The sequence below is a fragment of the Episyrphus balteatus genome, chromosome 4 (assembly GCF_945859705.1).
Source record: "Episyrphus balteatus chromosome 4, idEpiBalt1.1, whole genome shotgun sequence".
In the NCBI taxonomy this organism is placed as follows: domain Eukaryota; kingdom Metazoa; phylum Arthropoda; class Insecta; order Diptera; family Syrphidae; genus Episyrphus; species Episyrphus balteatus.
In genome coordinates, this window is record NC_079137.1 from 34,404,843 (window position 1) to 34,418,406 (window position 13,564).

The window sequence follows — 13,564 nt, forward strand, 5'->3', positions numbered from 1 at the left end:
ATATAATTTTAATACAAACCAAAAACAAAATTTAAAAAATAAAACAATTTTCGGATTTTTAAAAATATATTGAAATTTTTTTTTTCGAAATCGAGACATTGGATTTTTTTAAATTTTGGTTTAAGATGTTGATTAGTGATTTCTAGAAAATGGCATATCAATTTTGTCTCAAAACTATTTTTTCAAAAAAAACTATTGATAAAAAATTAGTTATTTAAAAAAGAACTCTAACGATTTTGATTTTTTTTTTTTTCTCAAAATAATAAAACAAATCAAATTGCATACTTGTTTTGGAGCTCAATTTGATTTTCGATGTTTTTTTATTTCTTTTAAAATTTAATTTTATGTTTTCTATACAAAAAGTCTTAAAAATTTTAGCAACTTGAACTGTAAGGGCAAGCTCATGCGACCCAGTCGTGCATTTTATTAGATATGATTTTCGAATTTTTTAGGTTAAACTCTACACGAAAAGTAATAAAGGCGCTTGGTGTCTAAACTTTTTTGTTGTAAACTAGTCTAATTGGTTGTTGTTATCTAGTCTACTTGGTCTCAGCTTTTTGACACATTTCATAAGATTTTAGTGTACCTACTTTTCATTTTACTACATATGTAGAAAAAAACGAAGGTAGGTACCTATTTTTGTATGTTTATCTGTTTCCACAGAACTGTTAAACCATTTACAATAGCTTGACAAAAAACTCATAGTTGTATAAGTCCTGATTATCTGTTGGCTATGGATTTAAAGAATGATTATATCGCTTTCTAAAGAACGTACAGTTTGGTACTTCACCTAGTACCTTCGACCGTAGGTGATGTAAAACATGTACTATCTACCAAGCCGAAAGCGAGATAATTATGAAAATAAGAGCAAAACAAAATTATCGAGTATTCTGTCAAATACAAAATAATATTCAACTATAAACAGAATCAAATCGAAAAAAATCTCTGAAGACAATTTTTCAATCATATAAAATGTTAAAAATATTCAACAGAACTTTTTTGCTGTAAGAAAAGTGTTCAAAACGATATCAGCTATATATCAAAAATATTGAAACATACACTGATGAAAAAGCCACCATTAAACAACGTGAAATCAATGAAAACCACATTGATTTAACTACACTGGTCAACAAGGTTTTTGTTACAGACACCAAGATATACTTTTCTATAGGTTTTTTGGGTGCTGAGCTCGAATCCGAAGTCAGAATAATTCTACCACATCACGTTTTTGAGATAATCCCGTTAGAAAATCGATAATGCTGCTTTTTTATCAGTTTTCGAGATTATTTCTTAGCTTTTGGTTATTTGTTTTAAATAAATTTGTAACGGTTTCTAATAGAACTAAATCTTGTCTTTCTAAATCCATTTAAAGCTTTTAAAAATCTCTTATCTTCTTCGAGAAATCTGAAATTGAAATCAACGTGTTTGGTATATCTCATATTTATTTGCTTTTAATAGTAAATCTCGAAATGTTCTTTGCCAATCGCTTTCAAATTTTGACACAACGTTTGATTTACATTCCAGTAAGTTCTTATCTTGTTTTTAACAAGAAAAAAAATTATATTTTTCTCACTAGTAATTATTTAGTATAAGTATCTGACACGGTCACGCTTTGATGTATCTCACTGCGATTCACCACCTTCGCAAATATAAAAACTTGCAAGATTCTAAATGGAACATTGTGTCAAAATTTGAAAGCTGGTAAAAAGCGGCATTTTCGATTTTTTAACGGGATAATTTCAAAAACGTGATGTGATAGAATTTTTTTGACTTCGGATTTGAGCTCAGCACACCAAAATCCTATAGAAAAGTATACCTTGGTTTCTGTAACAAAAAAAAAGTTTAATTTTGTTGACCAGTGCTATTATTCGGAATGATTTTGAGTTGAAGATGAACATTTTAAAATCAACGTTGAATAAAGGTTAATTTTTGATGGTTTCGTTTCTTAAAGTCACATAAACAAAGTAGTTCATCTTTGAAACAACGACGTTTCAACTTCAATTTATTTTTTCCCTCAGTGTAGGTAGTATGAAAACACTGTCCAATTAACAGGAACTTTAAGGTGCAAAAATCAACACCCTCAAAAGAATATGTTCTTTTCTTCCACTCATATTCTGATGGTGTATTTGATATACTTAAAAAATTCCATCTATAGTCTAAAAGACTTAGGTAAGTTTAAACTAAAAAGGCGCACTTTATGTATTGGCCTTACAAAAAAAACCACATAATTGAAAATGTATTTTGATCTGATTTCATAAAACTAAAGTTTTTTTTATCAAAAATTTCGATCTTTAATTGTTATGCGCATCACAAAAATAATATAAATAAGGCTCAAACTTGTTGCGCCTTTTACTATGTAGTATATCTCAGTATCTCTGAGTAATGAAGTATAAAAAAAAAAACATTCATTTATAGATCTTTATTTTCCTATAAACTAGACTTACTGTCAATCAACCTTCAACATACCAGCTTGTTTCTTGGCATAACAACGTCTGATTTACAATAAGAAACAACACAAACAAAGGCTGTGATTTATCCAATTATTTAAATGTTTGTGCATTTAAATCTAAAACAAATAAACAAACAGACAAACAAAAAAACCTCTCAGACAGTTGTAAGTTTGTATGTTCGTCCACCTTCTTGCTTCCCCCAAACACATACCTTTGAACAGTAAGGACATGATGGCGGTGGTGGAGAAGGGATCGGCAGAATGCACTCTTGTAATGCACGTAATTCCAGGAAAATTATGCAGGTATTTGTTGTATTTGTTCGACACGTACAAAAACCTATCGCCGTACACCACGGCCAACGCTGTGCTGCTACGCAAGGCATACAACCATCATCACGGTAGCACAAAACAAGCCAGCGAAACAAAAAACCCGAACAACAAAAGCAAATTGGTCCACTTTCATGTCATGTTCAAGACCCGTCCACTCAATCGCGGTGATAAATCATTTTCCGAAACATAATTCCACTGCTTGGCTACTTGCTACTGCTGCTGTGCAGTATAAACTAGCAAATGCACCATCATTTCGGGAGCAAAACTAAACAACCATCGAACCAACAAATGTAACTGATGGATGATTTATACACAACAGAACAATCCGGAGATGCGGGGGAATGCCTTGTGAAAACCCTGTGTGCCGTACGCTACGCACTGTAACAAACAAGCGAAGGTCCTCTTGAGACCAACAACCAAAGTCAAAACCAAGTCGCAAGTCCCGACCTACTATCTACTACACCAGTCGTTGTCATCATCAACAGTGCGACATCATCGACATCGTCATCGTCATCGCGCAATCATCCCTCGATCATCATCGTCATCATCGTCGTCGGGAGAAAACTGGAAAATTTCGTGACAGAAATTCATAACGAACACCGTGTGAACAGAACTCTTGTTCTGGAACTTGTGACGTTCGACCATGATAATGATGATCAACGTCGTCGTCGCCTTGGTTTGGGTGAAACAAGTGCAGCACCCATCCAATGCTTCATCGTGTCGTGGTGTGGAGCAACTCGCATGTAACATCATTCCCAGAAAATGATCCTGGACGCGTTAATCGCGAATATATTTTGATTTCCCGTTTTTTATCACACATTTACCCAGAACCCGAATCGAGAGAAATAAGTGCACAAAAAAAAAAAAAAACCGGATTGCTACTGACAATGAGCTCCTGTATAATATTGCTCCTCCAACCAACGATTAGTTCTGATGTTGGCCACCACAACAAAAAAAGGTCGGAAAACCCAAACAATGACAGTACTGGCCTAACTAAACACGACCGTTCGTTGGTTTGAGCTTGGAGAAGCAGCTCCTCCAGCCTTTCTGGAGAGAGGTCTATCGCCGCAGGAATTCGAGTTACACGCAGTCTGGAAATTCTTCTGATATGCGCGCGCATAAATTTTTTAAATTCACTTTAGCCGGAGATGCCTTCTCCTTGCCCATGGCACGGGAGAGACCAAGCCGCACATCACAACAACAAGGAAGCCACTTTGTTGGACTTTTCTACTGATCACAAACAGCAGCAGTAGCGTTCGCCTTCACCTTCGCCAAGTACACTTACCAACAACGAACGGCGACGCGGCATGATGGTGGGTTGCAAGGAATCTCTGAATTCGAAATGAGCCTAACGACCAAGGTGGAGCAGGAGGAGAACTCTCACTACCTTTCGAACAAAACATGTCTGCAATGCGCTTGCTAATTAAATTCGAATAAAACTAATCGATTAAGTTCATAGCCTAACTGTGCGCACAGAAGCCGAGAATTGTCAGCTCAGAGGTAACGCGGAACGGGACCATGCACGAAGAACACGCACTCACTCATCACCACCAAAACTCAAGGCGGTGAGTGCGGACTGATGATACCATCTACCATCCAAGACGACACAATGATGATCGATCGATAAAATTTATTGATCATTTTGTTGATCTCACTGATTGGAACGCTGATAATTGCTAACCAGCGCCAGCACATTGGTTCCATCATCAGCTTCATCAAGTAGCTATAGGTCTGTTGATGATGTTAAGGGGAAGAGAAAGGTGACAATCGAAAACTAATTTCTTCAGGTGAATGCTGCTACTGATGAAGATGATGATGCTACAAAGGGTGGAGCATGAGGAGATACAGTCAGTGCACAGAATTCGGAAAGTAACGCCACATTCCGACGAGGAGAGACTGAATATATATATACTTAAGTTTTTGCTGAACTCTTATCGCGAATTTGTAATCCCCTAAGCGAGATGGGATTCTTAATGAGACGTGGGAACTCAAAGTGCTGGAATTCAGCTGCCCCAGCGAGTGGACAACACTGAGGAATGATGTTGCACGAATGGTTGTCCAATACCGATAACGATCGGGTACTGACTGCAACAAAATATACAACGTTGGTATTTTTTTTTTGTTTCATATTATAGATTCGGTAAAGCAAAAGCGGTGGCGTCGAGAATTCGTTAAAGCAGAAATGAACTGAGAATATTAATAAATCCATTTCAATGACGTTAGAAGGTCTAAAAAAGCTTATACAAAAAAACAGTAGCAAGGTCAGATTAAATAATTTTATCTTATTAGTAGACAGTAGGTTGAGTTTTCAAATCATTAATGATCATTTTCAGTTGCTCAAATACGAAGTTGATTATTCAACAAGGGAAAATAGAAAGCGGTAGGTACTGAAAACTTTTGAACTTAAAAACCATTTTCTCAAAAACTCAAGACCCTATATCATAGTTTTCAATCTGTGGACGTATTCGAAATCTTTTGGATTCTTTGAAGTTTGTTCAGATATCAAAGATTGTTTGAATAACTAATTTAATTCAATTAGGCTTACGGTAACAATTCAATCAAAATTCAATCCAACTTTAATTTTAAACAGTTAAGTGTTTCATTTATTTATTATTCAATTGAAAGACTTTAAGAATGCAAGGAATTAAAAAGACTTAAAAAGACTTCACAACCAATAAAATGTGTTTAATTATTTTTTGAATAGCTTAAGGTGCGTTTTGATATAAACATAACCTGCTAATATAAGACAGCGTGATAAGTCGCATATTGATACGAATCATAAAATTGTTGGTTACATTTTTAATTTTTTTGATTAATTCATGTAAAGATAGAAAAAAATTTATTTATAGGTTATTGAAATTATTCGAGTGGGTTATTGTTTTTGAAAATGTTGGGAATTGCGAACGTTAAGGGTTTTTAAGTGATGTAGGAAAAATGCTCGTTTTGAAAATTCGAAAACAGAATTAAAGGATCATATTTTTTTTAATTTTAAAAGTATGAAACTCAAGCTTTATTTGTTTAAAAGTTCTTATCCTATTTTTTATGTCGTCTCCAAATTCCCGCCAAACACAGGCAAAAACTTGTACGTTCGTCACAATAGTTCATTAAAGAAAGTTTGTTCTTTTTCTTCTGCTTCAAACTGGTGTTCGGAGTTATAAGTTAATAAGTATGTATAGCTGAATGTAGAATTAATCAACAGTGGTTTTGAACAAACAAAAAATTCCTTGTCGGTGCACCAAATACGAAAAATTAAAATGTTTGTAAATTTGTTATTGCGAGCTATTTCTTAGAACAACGTGACGATGGTTTTAATTTTTTTTTTTAATAAAATCTCAAAAAGATTAAATAAAAATGTTTAAAAAAGCCTAGTACGAAGCTGAAGTCAAACTCCAAAGCCGATAGCGAAAATGCAAACGAAAAAATATCCATGTCATGTCAAAAAAAAAAAAAATTGAAATTAAATAAATTTAAAAAAAAATAAGTTTTCAAACAAATAAAAGTTAATTAAAAATGAAAAAACCGCCAACACAAGTCTTTTGGAACAAGAAACAAGCCCAGTACAATAAAAGGTGATTGGAAAATGAGTGAAAACTTTGCAATTTTTCTCTAAAACTGTAAAATCAAAAACGAAAATCATAACGAAATTTTTCTTTCAAGATTTCGTTGTGCTATTTTTGTATGAAAAATATCGTTTCGCTCCCGACTCTTTTTGCCGAAAAGTGTAATCATTCAAGAAGGTTTTTTTTTTTCAAAATCGATTCAAAAGTTTTTTGATACCTACCTATATTGTAAAAAAATTTGTTTATTTCATTATTTAATTTCATTAGTTAGTTAAACACAGATAACACTGGTTTACAAGGGTTTTGTTACCGAAACAAAAATATACTTTGCGGAAGGTTTTCGGTGTGCTGAACTCGAATTCGAAGTCAAAAACAACTAATCAGCTCCCGTTTTTGAGATATTAGAAAATGAAAAAAAAAACGTTTTTTTGAGTTCTTCGGATATTATTCTTTTGTATAAGGAAAATTGTTTGAGCATATATAGGTTTCTATAAGAACTGTTTTCCATCTTTCGATACCTGTTTAAATCTTTTCAATATCTTTTGTATTGCCCGAGATATCTTAAACTGAAGCCAGTGGGTTTGGCTTCATATATCATAAAGAAGATAAATGAATGACGATATAAAATTTACAAAAATACCAAACAACTGAGGATATCTCGGGCAGTAAAAAAGATATCGGAAAGATTTAAACAGATTTAAAAAGGTGGTAAATAGTTCTTATTAAAACAGTTACTAAATATGCCCAAACAATTTTCCATATATAAAAGAATAAGGTCCGAAGTGCTGCATTTTCTAACGGTAATATTTCAAAAACGGGAGCTGATTAATTTTTTTTTGATTTCGGATTCGAATTCAACACACCGAAAACCTTCAGAAAAGTATATTTTTGTTTCGGCAACAAAAAAAAGTTTAATTTTGTTAACCAGTGTAATAGACAGTATACACAGTTTAACAAAAGGTCAGCATGTTTATGTTGAATCGGGCTTTTTTGGTCATTTCATGTTAGCATGTTAAAATTTTAGAACAAATACAAATGCAACGTAGCCAAGCCATGTTGTACTTTTCCTCTCAAACACATAAAAAAGGGTAAAAAAAAAGTAATTTGCATTTTCAACGAGAACCTTTACCCAAAATAAAAATTAGCATTTTGAAATTACACAATGAAAATGTTAAATGAAAACTACTTTCGTTCTAGCTTTTTGGATCTACCATAACACTACGCAATTCTACGAAGGAACACACAATTTAATTTTTCGGAACATCAATTGTGTACAAAAAAATGTTATTTTAGTTTTGTTACAGACTTTTTGTTTAGTTGGTTTTTTTGGGAGCATTCTGTTATAGAAATTCTTTAATTGTATTTTCGGTTAAACTACCTATACTTCTAATTCTTCAAGAGATATTTAATAACTATAGAGAAGCATATTCATATTCATGGACACTATTTAAGCTACTTTTAAGAAAAACTTGAGTTTATCCCATTTAAACTACATTGGATAAACCCCAGTTTAAAATAAACAAGAGCTATGAATATGCCCCAAAGAGTTTTAATTTATGTTTTAATTTTTAAAATAAGAAAAAATCTAAGCATATTATGCTCATTTAAATTACATTACATTACATATTAAACTAATCTGAAGATAAATCTCCGGACTAGAAACACTGCAGCTTCGGAATCTAGGTCCATTTTGCTGATACAACACAAGACATTAATACAACACAGAAAGACAAAGAGAGAAAGAACGATAGAAGAACATACAACACTGAACTACGTGGCACAGAGGAGGAGACATAGTTGAAAATTGTCTCATGTTATCGCACAGGTATCTTCAGTTAAGCTGGCGATTTAGAAATCATTTAAATTAATTTTATTAGAATACCTAAATGTTTCACGATTTTGAGGTTTTAGCAAATGTTCATAGTCTGATAAATGGTTGTTGTTATAAATATTACTTGGATACTGCTAATTGGTGATGATAGTAGCCGTGTTTCGGTGGTACTCATTTTCTGCTGTTAAAAACAATAAACGATTACTTTATTTTATTATTAACAATCCTTTATTGTTAAAGGGTTACAAATGTATAATTTTATAAAAAAAATTTCTCTGTAAACCAACAAACAAAAAACTTTTATTTATCCTTAGTAATCATTTGTTTGTGTTTCCCGTGCTAAATTTTACTGAGCTAAGTACTGAGTTACCAATAAAACACGGCTAGTATTGAAATTCTTTAAAATTCTTTTCTGTACGACTTTAATTTGATTAAGTTTATGCCTACCTATACTTTAGTAAAAGCCAATTGAAAACATTTTCTTTTCAGCCTCCATCAAATATTTATAATAAAAAAGATTTCTTTAAATCAAATACATACATATGTCTTTTTACCCAGTTTCTTGATCTTTTATTCAACAAAATACAAATAAAAAATATAATATAAAATAAGGTCAAGACATAAAGATTGCACTGATTAATTTATTTTTACTTGGCTTGACATCAGCAGAAAAAAACATTAAAAAAAAAAAGAGTTTTCATCCTAAAAAATCAAATTAATATCAAAACACACTTCCTCTGTCTCTTGCACAAAAACAAATCAAATAAAGTTAAAAGTAACAACAACCCTAAAAACAAAAAACAAAAAAAACAACACAAAAAAGGATTCCTAAAATCAAATATCATTTATCTTTCTCTTTTTAGAATTTCTCTCTTAAAAAGAAAAAAAAAACTGGAGATAGAAATAATAACAAAACCAAAGTCCCATGACAGCCGATGATGATGGTGATGCTGTGCACAAAAGCAACAGAATAACTTGATGAACATTTTCAAACAGAAAGCCTATAACCTTGAGACCCCTTCACTCGACGGGAAGAGTAAAAAAAAAGGAAAGAAAAACACGCACCTTAAGGGTAAGTCAACACAATTTATACCTAAAAGTAAGTGTATAAGTTCACATTCAAAAAAGAGAGAGATTCCTTTCAATATCTCTCCCTACATCCTCATACTTTAGTATATCAGCCTCGAACAGTCACACCATCAGACTTCATTTATCCTATCCTCGCTTCTATATCTTTTCAATTTGTTAACTTTTGCGTGCACAGACATCTTCAATTTGTCTTTCAATAAACTAACTAGATCCCAGCTCCATTGCTCTACTTCCATCAGCTATGAGGACGACGTCGAACCCTACCGTGTCGTGTATCGTCGAATGGGTTTTCTAATCTAATTAAAGCCAATGTGGTAGGTACAACACGACACGACGCACGATGACAAGGACGACGAGGACTATACCTAACCATCGAAAGACGAAGTCACGTCGTTTGTCAGCCAACAGCAACAGCGACAAAACATGAAAGTCAATCGGGTGTGAAAAGCTTGTCATTCCGTTTGCTTGCGAGATAAGAATTTTACCATCCACCAAGCCCGAACACATACGGGCCCATAGGTCCTCTCTAGCTTTTCTGCTTCTCCTGATGCTCAATGGCAAACGAAAGAATGAAAAGAAAAACCCCATCTTTTCTATAGAAGAAGAACCTCACACATCACGTAGGATTGTGAGCCTTTGGCAGGGCATAGGGTTGACTTTTCCCAAGAGACCCTAACCAGTGCCGTATTTTACTTACACACAATTTCCCAATGAATGGTTATTTGCAAAACTGCGAAAGCGAATGCGAATGTGAATCTTGGACCAAAATCATGGCGGTTCTTAATAGGCTAAAAGTTATAGCATTTTACTCTACAGAGAGCTTGTCCTTTGTCCATTCAAAAGAACCAACCATCACCACCATATAGCTTCTTCTTTATATGTTTTGTGTCATTTGGTGATATGGCTATTCAATGTCCATACGACAAGTTCATAAAATGTATGTGGCTCACCCTTTTATGGTGGAGCTTAAGAATCCTGTAAATACACATTATATGCAGGATGCTTAATGGAAAACAACATCAAAGATTTACTTCAATTTGACACTTCTTTAGAAGAAACTGATTGGTTTGGAAATTTATCACCTGAAAATGCATTTCGTTCCACATGAATGCGGACTTTCCATCCACAATAAGAAAAAAAAATGTTAAAAGTGTGTTAGGACCAAAGAAAGATAATAGAAACTTGCAAGCCATTAGAGTTGCTGTCACCATCACCAGAGCCACAGTGTGGTTGACAATGGAACTATTAAAACTGGGGAAACAGTGTTGTCGAGTAATTAAAAACATAGCAAACTACACAATCATTGACTTGGATATATAGTCAAAATGGTGGGCGGAAGTGTGCTAACACCAAATTGATTGTGAAACTTTGAAGGTGGTAATGGAAAATAGCTGCTGACAAGTCAAAAGCCTGCCGCGCGGTTTGACTTAAAACAACAACAACAACAAAAAACTAGCAAAAAAAAAGAGACGATCGATAAATTGTGATATCTCGGGTTTGGTTGTGGACAATCGCACTGCTGCCGAAGGCCAATTGCGCGCATGCGCAGACTGCCAAATGCCTCCTCTGCTACTTCATTTACCCCATGGAAATGATGGGTGCTACTGGCTGCTCTATAGAGCAATTGATACTACTCTAGGTTCCTTTGCGGTCCAGCCGAACCGCAGACTTTATAGTATCTTAGTCTCATGGTCTGTTGTTGGAAGCGATGTTTGTTTGAGAGTCATTTCAATGAAGTGATAATTTTCAGTTATATCGTGCTCGTGCCTGGGTTCTCGTGTACGGGATGCCAATTTGTAAGATTGCCCAATTGACACGAGGAAGAGCGTTTGGTGGTCTGCAACTTCAATTCCACAACTCTCACAACTTCAAGTCTCTATGGTTGTCGTCTTGCGTCTTCGACGTCGCGTTGTCGTCTTGGAGTATTTTGCGCGCAAGATAGTGACACTTTGCGCGAGTGGCAGATAGTATAGCTTCTGTTTAATGTGCAATGATCGTTTTCGTTGAGTTCTTTCTTTCTTTCTTAAGCCAGGTCTATAATATCAAGATGGAAAGACTGTTGTAAGTGTATATCTGTCATTTTGGTTAAGTTAAAATTGTTATTATTGTGTCGGGCATCTCTTCTCTTATGTGTCGTGATTGTTAAGTCGCGTTAGAATGTCATTCATTCAAGAATGTTTTGTTTTAGGTGGTATTGGAATTGCCTACTTATTTAGTTTGGTGTGAAGTGTGGATTTATTGTGCAAAATTGTTGTCAATAATACAAGATCAAAGCGGGTGTCTTCGAATTATATTTTTTTTTTTTTTTGTATGTAACATTGTTTTGGCGTTTTTTTTTTCTTTTTTAAGACACGATTAAGTTTTATTGAAACCTTGAATTGAAATTCGTGAAGTTTTGATACCCTAGATTACAAATAGATTATTGAATATTGAATACTTATTGTTCATTCATAAGATATTTTTTGTGGGAGTCGGAGTTGCCAGTTGAATTCAATTTTCTATAATTGGAATTATTTTAAGTAAGAATGAACAAGTTAATTGGTTTTGAGCAATTTTAAAAATTGCTATTTGAACTAAATTTTATTTTCAAGGGAGAAAAGATAAACTTATAATCGAGTTGTTTGTCGATTTTGCAAAGAAATGCAAATAAAATCTGGAGTGTGGAAAGCAATATTGACAAACATGTCCAAAAATACCAGAATTAGACAGTTTTTTAACGTTTAAAAACTATAGTTTTTGTCAAAAACGATGGCATGAAGACAATACAGAATATTTTGAACCTTAAACTACCTCTGTAGGCTTAAGAGTTTCTAAATATTATTTTTATATCATCAATTCGAAATCGAATATTTTTCAAAAAAGTTTTCAAATTCTCTCCCTCAAGAAAAAACTCGATCTAGCATTTTTCAAAATTCACAAGCAGGTATTAAATTAAATCTTTTGGTTTCAGTTTATTACACAATTAATATTGTGACCAGCCTTTTATGACCAACATAATTTTGGAACTCTAAGTTCTTGATTTTCGTTCAAAGTGAAAAGTTGGATTCAAGTTCCATCTGAAACTGTTTGGAACATCATGATGAATTGGTTTGATAAATTGGTTTGAATAGATTTATGAAATAGCCTGCATTTTTAGCGGATTGTAATCCAATACAAAATGTTTGAAAACCATACAATTTTGACCCTTCATGCCATAATTGACAAATTAAATAAACAATTAAAAAATTGCAAATTTTCACAAAAGACAACATCGTCATTCCTCGGTTATTGCAAATTTTGTTTTTGAGAAAAATTAAAAATGAGATTTTATTGCTATTCCGTAAATCTTTGAAATTCCGTAAAAAAATCATCTGTTTCAAGTTTTCAAATATTCATCCAACTAATTAGGCTCCAAAAATGTGGAGGTACAGATGGTACAATGATAAAAAAAGACAACAACAACTTTTTTGAATTAATTTATAGTTTTTCTGAATATTATGGGAAGCAAAAATCATTTAAATTAAAAATTATTTTATATAATTTAAAAAAGAAAATAGAGCAGTACCACATGTTTCGAATACAAAATTACACGAAGTGTGAGCGCGTACATAAAAAATACAAAAAGCCAAAAATGTCACAAAAAAAGTACTAAAAATGTTCTATAAAAAAAAAAATAAATTGCTTTTTTCAGTCATTTTTAATTTTTTTTTTTTTCGAAGTTTCTGACTTCAAAAAATCAATCAAAGTTTTTTTATTTGTCATTTGATTTTCTATGAAATATTTGGATTTGTTTATAAAATAGACAGACAATGGGCACGGGGCACGTTCAGGAAATATTAGGGACTAAATATTTAGGCAACGTCATTTTCTGAACGGAAATTTAAGAAAATTGACTAAATTAGTTTCGATGTGATGCTATTGTCAAATTTCGAAATTTATTTAAGAATTTTACCGGTCGCATGGGTAAGACACCAAGTTTCACTGAATAAATAAAATTAATTATAACCGATAATGCACTTTTTAGTTGTTTTTGACAAAAATAAATTTAATTTTGCTAAATTAATTCTTTAATTAAAAACAATCTGCTGTCAGGTTGACAAAAAAACTTTCCTAAATTTTTAGGGAAAATTTTCTTGCCTAACTTTCCAGTCAGCTTTCCAATAAAATTACCTAAATTGGAAGGATATTTTTTGACAGCTGACCAATCAGAGACCGAGAAATTACCTAAATATTTAGTCCCTAACGTTTCTGAACCTGCCCACGTTCAGGAAATATTAGGGACTAGATATTTAGGCAACTTAATTTTCTGAACGGAAATTGGAATAA

General features: G+C 33.0%; 1 protein-coding gene and 1 long non-coding RNA gene across 2 annotated transcripts in view; one reads left to right on the forward strand and one right to left on the reverse strand.

Annotated features, from left to right (window-relative positions):
• LOC129918901 (serine/threonine-protein kinase 10) overlaps nucleotides 1–13,564 on the reverse strand; it is a 247,701-nt gene that overhangs the window by 66,575 nt on the left and 167,562 nt on the right. The window lies entirely within an intron of this gene.
• LOC129918905 (uncharacterized) overlaps nucleotides 1–13,564 on the forward strand; it is a 59,771-nt gene that overhangs the window by 23,597 nt on the left and 22,610 nt on the right. The window contains exon 2 of the long non-coding RNA XR_008773019.1: nucleotides 9,034–9,242. This is a non-coding gene — a long non-coding RNA (uncharacterized LOC129918905). The remainder of the gene's footprint in view (nucleotides 1–9,033; nucleotides 9,243–13,564) is intronic.